Source organism: Equus caballus, chromosome X (assembly GCF_041296265.1).
Source record: "Equus caballus isolate H_3958 breed thoroughbred chromosome X, TB-T2T, whole genome shotgun sequence".
NCBI lineage: Eukaryota > Metazoa > Chordata > Mammalia > Perissodactyla > Equidae > Equus > Equus caballus.
Genome location: NC_091715.1, coordinates 107,646,681 through 107,656,340, shown reverse-complemented (window position 1 = coordinate 107,656,340; position 9,660 = coordinate 107,646,681). Strand labels below are relative to the sequence as shown.

Genomic DNA, 9,660 nt, shown 5'->3' with positions numbered 1-9,660 from the left:
CCCATGGTTCTCTTCCTCCCTAGCTTGGCCTTCTGCACCTCCACCTACCCCCTTCAGGTATCATCTCCTTGAGCTTGGAAATTTCACCAAGCAGCAGCTGGGAGCCAGGCATTGGCTGCTGGAACAATATTGGCTGGATTTCAAGTTGCGTTCAGACGTTCACAGGGGGAAATCTGCTTTGTCTTGCTCATTTTAATCAAGACCATGTGCTCTGGGCCCCATGGAAATGTAATTGGTGGAATACTTTCTCCAATAGGTCATCTTGGGGATTCAACAGCAAATACAAACTTGAGTCGCTGTGGAAGGGATACTGGCTGCCTGGGCTCAAAAGCAACACTCCTGGGTTCCCAAGGGGATTGCCTGTCCTCAAAAGAGAGAAGTCGTTGAGCCTCTGGAAAGGGTATAGAATTCTGACATTTCTCTCACTCCCTCCTCTGCTGAGAAACACAACAGCTTGTTCTATCAATAATAAGAAGAAACTAGCATGGGAAATATGACCCACTTCAAAAAAGCCTTTGGGGTACATTGAATGAGGAGCTGGGCATTTCTGTGAACAATTGCTGGCCAGAGGAGGCCTGAAAAAGGTCAGGTGTTCACTGCAGAGTGCTCTGGTGTGGTGGGAAGCCAAGGACCGGGGCTGTAGCCCCAGCAGGGCCAAGAACTCCTTGTGTGATCTGAGAGCAGGCTACTCTTCCCCCTGGTTCTTCCTTACACCTACCTTAGGCCCCAATTTTCAAAATGAGGGACTGGCCTCCCCTCTAAGGGCTTTGGCAGCTCTGAAATCCTGTGATTCAAAGTCCAGCTCTTCAATCAGCAGCCAGCACTCGAGGGAAAGCAGCCTGCGACAGAACTCACTCCAGGGATAACTTGATGCGGAGGAGAGGTGGATATTGTCTCTCTGGGGTAATTTGGCATACCCTTGCCATGCCTAGAAGTATCCCCTCATTGATGCATCAAAAGCCTCTGCTAGCCTGGTCTTCCTTCTGTTGGGATAATTATAGCCCCGTAGCCTTCTTCTAAAATGCAGATGGTCTATGTAACCCCTTTGCATGAGTGTGCTAATCAGACACACTTCTCTCTAACTGGAGAATAGGGATATAGGGAGAAGGTGGTGATGGGGGAGCAGTACAGATTTGGAAAAGTGGTTGCCAAGGATGCATACTTTCCCGCCTTCACAATCTTTCTCAGGGACAGCCCTGGCTCTCCTACAGTCTTGCTGTTGTTGTTTTGTTTCCAGGCTGGGTAAGGAAATAGACAGTTCTTACCTCCTTCTCCTTATACCCTATTTGGAATATTAGTTTTCAGAGATATTGGCCTTTCTCCAGTTGTATTTCTCTGGAGAAAAGTATGAAATCACAGGGCATTCTTGCTGCCATCAAGCAGCACTATACTTGTGTCTTCTGTGAGGGATTTGGAAAAGACCTTCAGAGATGAAGAGCCCATGGTCCTTTACTCACCCATTTCCATTAATTAGGCCCCTTTGTCATCATCAAGTTTTTTGGTAGCTGAAGTTTCTCACACTGTGATTTGCTGGAGACATAGGGTCTAATTCTATCTCACATCTAACCTAGTTTTGCAACTTTGGCAGTAGTCATTTAACCCGTTTGCACTAGGTTATGACCCATGCAAGAAAAGTGTTCTTAGTGGTTCACAGTCATACTTGGAAGGGAGAACAAGAGAGAGGGAGAGAGGAGCAGGTAGACAGAAGTAGGGTAGGGGAAAGGAATGGAGAAGAGAGGGAGTGGGCTGTTTTTAAATTAAAAACTCTATTACTGAGCTTGATCACCCACCTTATTCTCTAGACTTGGCTCTGACTGATATTTGGCTGTTTGCTAAAATCAAATCTACCCTCAAAGGACAAGGATTTATCACCACTGAGGATATTCAAAAGAATGTGCTGCAGGCCCTGAACTCAATTACTGAAGAGGAGTTCCAAAAAACATTCGAGGCAATGGCGATGTCATTGCAATAAATGTACAGGGATGTAGCCTCCCAAGGTGCTAGTCTGAAGGGGACACCACTCCTTTGGGTGTGGAAATCCTAATAGGTTTGTGAAAAAGCAGCAGTCACATTACATTATGGTCACATTTCAAATTATTGCCTGTTTCCTCTCCTCTGGTTCTCAATGGAGATTGGCAACAGTTGGTTGCCAAGTTTTGTAGGGAGCAGCTGAAAACCATGTGGGATTTTTACCCTGGCTTGTTCTGTATCTATGTCTATTAGTTCTCCTTCACTGTACATGCAATAAAACTATATCATAGGAAATTGGCACTTGTATTGTGCCTTATGTTTTCCAAGGCGGTTTCATATGCAGATGATAATCTCCTAGAGTGAAGGAATCCCATCTTATTGACTTTTGAATACCCTAACCCTAGAACAATGCCTTGCCCGTAACACTCAATGAACGTTCATGAAATGGAATAGCTATCCTCTCATTTTATCCTTGAAACATCCTTGTAAAGAAGGCAGACTAGGTATTATTCAAGATATTGTTCCTAGTTTACAAGGACCCAGGACACAAAGAGTACAGTGTGTATGTGGGTAGAGGCAGTCTACCGTAGTGTTTAGGACCATGGGCTTTGGAGACAGTTCTGGATTCCAGTTTGGACTTTATCCCCGGTTAGCCATTGACCTTGAGTCAATGACTAAGCTGCAGTTTTCTCAACTGAGGAACAATATCCTCCTCAAGTGAGGATAATAATAGTCTCTACCTCCCAGGGTTGCCGTGAGGATGAAATGTGATCATCTCTGTAAGGCACATAGCATAGGGCTGATGCAGGAAGTAAGCATTCAATCAATGGTGGTTATTCTTATTTAGTGAATTGTTTAGTTTATACAGCTAGCTGGTAGCAAAGCCCAAGCTGGAATCAAGGGCTAAGCTTAAGTGTCAAGTTCTTTGCACAAGACAAGGTAAAAATGAGTGTGAGATAAAGTGGTCTAGACTGTAGAGACTTGGCCAGCAAATGGAGAACAGAAGCTCCTGGATGCCCTTTATACTTCTTAAACAAGGGATCTTCTGAAATGGATGTTCAACACCATACGGTCCAATCCCTGTGCCTTATAGAAATATTGTTCCAGGCTTGAAGGAGAACCCTTTGTGACTTAGTCATTCCATTCATAGAAGTCAGACTCTCTTTCAGCTCCCAAACTCCCCGAGAATGGAGGCAACTTATGCATATATATTTTTTAAGTAGCTGAGACAAAAGCCAAAGAGACAGAGTGGCTGCTGATTATAGGATGAAATCTGAGGCCGCATCTCCTCACATTCCAACTTCCAATCCCATGAAACGGAGCTAAACAGGCCCATGTTGGCCTGTTTCCTGATTTCAGAAACATAAATCCAATCAACTGAAATGCCTCCTGTTTATACTGGCTACCTAAGGCCCCTTAAGACTTTACACAGGAAGTCATTAAAATTCCTTATATTCTCCTCAGGCAAAGGCATACCCAGTCAAGCGTCTTCCCTCTTCCTTCTATCCAGAGGAAATCTAGGTATCTAGCAACCTTCAGTCCAGGGAGGACACCTTGTCTGTCTGCTTGGAGACTTGAAGATTGTCCCATCTGGGAGTCTTGAGTGGAAATTTCAGTGAAATACCCAAGGATTCTTGGCAGACCCTGGAATGGTGACTTATCTCTGCCATTGTACCTGAGAAATCCCATATTCTCCCCTCACAGGGCCTACCCAACCTGATTTCTCTTTTTTCCCCTCCTATAGTCACACCTGAAAAAACAGGGTCCCTACTCAGGCTGAGAAATACAGCCCCAGAGAGTCACAAACCCTTCAATCTTCAGTGTTCGAAAGACAAAAGGACAAGATCTCTACTTCCATTTGGCCCTTTGAAACTCAAAGCCTGAGACATCCTGTTCTTTTGCCACATCTGCCTCTTACCACACAGCTGAAGCTGCTCTGGTGGGACAGAAGGATGAGTTCGAAAATACCCATCTTAAACTTTACATGTGGCTTGTCATCAACCTATAAGGAGAGCTTAAGTTAAAGCATGGCATTCTTCTCATTCCTTCTTTTCTAATTAACAGCATATGATCTCTGCTCCCTTTCATCACTCCCCTCTCAGGAGCTCCCTTATTTCACACTGCTAAAAGCCCAAAGATACTGGAGGTTTAGGTCAGTATAAGCTCATGGCTTACCCAGATTGTGTCTTCTTCCCTAAGAGGAGTCCCAAATTGCTTCTTTTTATGTACCAAGCTGCTTCCTGCTCAACAAATATCCAGCTTCATCCTGAAGAGACAAGTATGAGGACACTTGTGGTTCTATCCCTACTTGGGTTTGACCTATGCTTCCTGGCTTAAGCCCTCACACTGAGTACAGAGAGTAAGCAGGCAAACAAGCTCTGAGCCAGCCCTTTCCAGCGGTGGTAGTTTTGACCTCATCAGCCCAAACTTACATTTTCCAACTCTCTTCCAAGCTTCTAGCACTCTCTCTTACTCCCTTCTTGTTCTAGTTATGTATTTTTAAAGAGCATTTCCCCAACAGAGAGAGAGAGAGAGACAGAGAAGAAAGAGACAGACAGACACATGCTTAACCCAAAAGAATAGAGCTTGGTGGCATAATTCAAGGGGGAGCTATTTGAGAACTTAAGAATCTTCTTCATGACCTACAGAGCACATGGCCATGGCGACTAACACCAAAACTTTTATGTGAGATGCACGTTTCTTTGGGCTCCCGTTTTACACTCACCAGGTCCCCTAAACTCCATCTTGGGAAAGAGTTTCTATGCTTGGCTATAGACCTCCCACAGAGCCAATGCCTGGTGAGGGGCAGAGGAACAGCATTTTTAAGGTCATACTAATGATCTATTCTTAATGTATGTACAAATAAAACCATGGACAGAAATACGGCCTGAGGGTTCCCAGACCTCAAGACCATCCTTGGAGCCCACAGGAAGCCCCCTGCCTCTACACACACACACAAAAGAGCCTTTTCTATCACACAGAGAGCCCACATGGGAAATATCCTCCCTCTGCTTGAATGGGCCAATTACCTCTATCAAGTGGGTTGGAATAACTAGGCTTTGCACCTTGTGACATATATTATGATCTCCTGGGTTAAAAGGTGACACTCATGATGGTGTCACAGATGCAAGGGTGCTAGTGGCTAAAGAGACATAGACAGCTAGCTTTAACCCATATGAGTAGGTCAGCAGAGGAAAAAAATACAGCATAGAATGACACAAAGAAGGGAAGGGGAAAGTGTCTCAGTATATTCCACAGGGCCTTAACAGCCATTCCTAGAGACCATGAGCTAGGGTCCATTTCTACTCCATGTCCAAATGGTACCTGCACTAAAGCTATTATTTGCAAAGCCTCATACTCTGGCTGGCAGTTGGCTTCAAAGTTTTGCTCATAGCAAACCGCCTCATATTTTCCCCTGCTGAGTATAGGCTACTATGTTGCTGGTGTCCTTCTTCTAGAGGACATGGGATGGGAATCATGTTTAGAGTGAAGATTCCCAATGTTTTGAGAGGTAGATTTCAGGTAGGACTCCCCAGAACTGAGGGCCTCTCTCTTCCTCTTGTGCTATTGTTGGGAGTACCAATTTAGGACTGTTATTCATTAGAAACCATGGTGAACCATGCATTCTACTATGTGGTTCCTGTAGCCAAATTTGTTGTCATACCAGTAAGTGAGTTTGACAACATGGTCTTGAGGACAATACTGGCCCAAGCATCAAAGATAAAGGGATAGGTGTCACTGTTAAGCTCACAGAAGACAATCTGGTACTCTGTGTAGGCCAGGATGTCCTTCAAGGAGTCCTTCAATGCCTTACTTAACACCTTGATGTCACCATATTTGTCCACTTTCTCCAGAATTCATGTCAGATCCATGACAGATATGTTGCAGGTAGAGACACAGAAGATTATGCCAATGAGATTCTCATTCAGCTCAGGAATGACCTTGCCCACAGCCTTGATGGTGTCAGTGTTTGCAGGGATGATGATCTGAGTGGCACCATCACCAATATGCCATGGTTTTCCAGAGGGGCCATCCACATTTTTCAGGGTGGAAGTGATGTGAACAGTGATACTGAGTGTCTCCATGACCCCAAAGTTGTCATGGATAAGTAACCTTGAGCAGGGTGCCAAGCAGTTCGTGGTGCAGGAGGCAATGCTGATAATGTTGAGGTAGTGATCAAAGCTCTTATGATTCCCTTCCATCACAAACGTGGGGACATCTGCAGAAGGGGAAGAGATGATGAGCCTCCAACTCTCTAGTAAGCTCCCACCTTCTCCAAGAGAGGGAAGACACTAGTGGACTCCACAGCATATTCAACACCAGAATCATTCCATTTGATGTTAGTAATATCTCACCACTAGAAGATAGAGATGGGATTCCTATCATTGGCAAGCTTTCCTTTTCAACCTTGACGGTGCTGTTGAATTTTTCATAGGTAGAATCATACATGCAGATGATGTAGCTAGGGTGGTCATAAATGGTGACGATATCCACTTCATTACAGATAAAACCAGCCTGCAGGCCAGGTGTCCAATATAGCCAAATTTGCTTATTCTAATCTTCACTATCATGTCTCTGAAATGTAGCTGGCACTGCCAAAACTGGTGCAGCTATGTGCTAAGCACAGAGGAGCAGACAGTGAACCATTTCATTTTTAATGGTCAGATAGCAGGTTGGGCTATGAGACTTCATTGCTACCTAGCAGTCACCAAGTTTTATTCATTGAACAAAGCTGTATTTGAGGCCATGATATCTCTCCTTCTTATGTCCAAGTTGCTCAGCTCAGAAAGACATAATCGCACAAACAAACCAAGGTTCCTTTAAAAGTTTGGTCTTCAGCAGATAGAATCACAACACTACCCAGAAATCCCTCCATATTGCCCCAGTCAGTAACTTTCCCCATCCCTTTAATGACTATTTCAAACTTTAACTGCTCTCCTCAGAATCCTCCATTCCACCTACACCTTACTCTTACAGCAGGTTGCTTTGCTTCCCCTTTCACCAAGATAATAGAGGCCATTTGGGAGCGGAAGTAACCTAAACTTTCTGCCTTGACAGATGACAAATATATCTACATCTAGACCCATCCTTGTCTTCTTCCCTTCTACTTGTGATCTGCGTCTTGCCCCTTCACATATGCTCTGAGATCTTCATTAATTTTCCTCTTTCTCAAATCTACCTTTAATTGTTTCTAGTCTCCTGGTTCCTTCCCCTCAGTATTTAAAGATGGCCAAGACTTCTTCTTCTTTTTCTTTTTCTCGTCCCTGCTTCCCCACCCTGTCTGCTTCTCTAGGCCGCATTCCTCAGGCCAGTGCATGCCGGGATTGACCAAGGAGAAGGCTCAACTCAGAGCAGCAGGCAGAGATGGAAGAGCCCACGGTGTAATCCCAGACCTGACAGGTGACTTTGGGTGAGCCCCTAACTTAGGGTGAGATTTCCCTAGAGGAAGTCATTTAACCTCTCCGTCCACTTTTCCTCGCTGCTCCCTGGGCAGAGGCATAACTCCTGGGTGACCTCTCTGGTGCTGAGGGGTGTGCACCAGCTCTTCAAGGATACTCAGGGCCGCTGGATGTGTTACGGCACTTCTGTGAGCACCTAACTCATCACCAGCCTGTGACTTAGGCTCTGGGGAGAACCTGACTCTGCAATAAATAAAATAATTAAAGATGGTCAAGACTTATGCTAATAACAGCAAAAAAGGAAACAAACAAAAACCCCTCAAAAAAGCAGCTATCATCCTAGTGCATTTCATTATCTCACAGCGGTGGGAACTCCTAATCCGTTGCAATCTAGCTGACCCTACTTAAAGGTCCTCTCTTAATTGTGAAGTTCAATTTACACATCTCAGTCACTACTTGACTTTATTTCCTGTGCCATTTGATACTGTTGGCCACTCCCTTATATTTAAATCTTCCTTCTTTCTTGACTTCCATGGCAGTATTCTTTCTCTTTTCCTCCCTACCTTTAGGATTACTCTTTCTCAGCCTCCTTTTCAGGCTCCTCCTCCTCAACCAAACCTTTGAACGTCATTGTTTCCCAGAATTCTCTTCTCAGAACTCTTCTTTTGTCATTCTACTCACTTTCCTTGGGTTAACTCATCCACACATATGGCTTCAATGACCACCAACCTAATTGCAATTTCAAAAGCTAGATTACCAGCCCAGATTTCTACCCTGAGTTAGAAGTGCATATTTACTATTGCCTGCTAGACATACCCATTGGAAATCTATAGTCAACTCAAACCCAACATGTTAAAAAACTTGAATTAACCTTTCCCTTTCTTTCTCCAACTCTGCAAATCCTTTAACTTCTCTATCTTATTATTCACTAGCTGCTCAAGCCAGAAACATGATTAGCATCATCAATAACTCCCTTTCTTTCATTCTCCACAACTACTCATTCACTGTGCTATGTCAATTCTGATTCTTAAATATCTCTCATCTCCATCCCTCCTCTCCATAGTGTAGACTTTTATCATTATTACTCCCAACTGGCCTGTCTGCATGACTCACCCTCTTCCAATGCATTCTCCAATAGCAGATAAAGTGATCTTTCCAAAATGCAAATCTGATCATGCTTTTTTCTTGGTTCAAACACTTCATTGGCATAATTTCCATCGTTTCTCTAACTTTCTGACTGAAATATCCCCAGGAGTTTGGAGTATAGTTAGAAGCAGCCCAGGGAAAGTAGAAACATTCTCTTCTTTTACCTTAAGAATTCACAGGCATTTAGCATTCTACTCCATATTATATCTGTGTTTATTTTAATATAAAATTATGTATTGCCATATTTCCATAATTTAAAAAAGTATTTGGATAAAATGAATGCTTCAAGAAGATTAGTCATGTTTATCTTGGGAATTGAAGTGTCTTGTTGCACACCATTTCCTATTGTAGTTTGAGAAGCTCAGGCCCTACAGGAGGAAGTCCGAACTCATTAGCAGAGCATAAAAGGTCATCCTTGATCAAGCCACAGTGGTTCTCAACCAAGATGGGGAGGGTACTCCTTTAGGAGTGTTTAGAAAGGTGTGTGTGTAGTGGAGTGTTTTAGATTATTATAATAACTGAGACGGGTACCTCTGGCATTTGGTGGGGAGGAGATAGGAATACCAAACACTCTGCAAGGAGAAAGACAATTTCACGTGATAAAGAGTGGTCCCACAGATACCTCCCATCTGTCTCTCTAGCCTCGTTTCTCACTGTGTGTGCTCTTCATATCCATCTTCCAGCCATAGCAAACAATATACAGGTTTTCTTAAAGGTCATGCAATTTTACATCTCCAAATCTTGACAGAGGTTGCTCCTGCCCCAACTTCCACATCTCCTCCAGTAAGCTTTTCCTAATCCCAACCCACCACTTCTGGGTAGAAATGCATATTTTCATAATGCATGCCAAGTAGATACTCAGTACATGTTACATATTTGTTGAATAAACTAAATGAAGTAATTACCAGTTAGTAGCATTTACTGATTAATTCATGTATAAACTCTTTCCAGAGTGAAAATTAGGTGGGCTGTGCTCTCATTTGGGATCCTTAAGGCAAGAGAAAGAGAGAGGAAGTAAAGAGTTGAAGCCCAAATGCGCTGCAAGAAGAGATCCATGAGTGGAGGTCAAGGGTTTTTGCATTTACAGGCTCTAAACCATCAGGCAGGAGAGGCAATGGGTACACAACAGACAGAAGATATTCGA

General features: G+C 43.7%; 1 pseudogene; it reads right to left on the bottom strand.

Annotated features, from left to right (window-relative positions):
- Positions 1-5,571: 5,571 nt before the first annotated feature.
- LOC100059830 (glyceraldehyde-3-phosphate dehydrogenase-like) lies at positions 5,572-8,001 on the bottom strand (annotated as a pseudogene).
- Between the last annotated feature and the right edge of the window lie 1,659 nt (positions 8,002-9,660).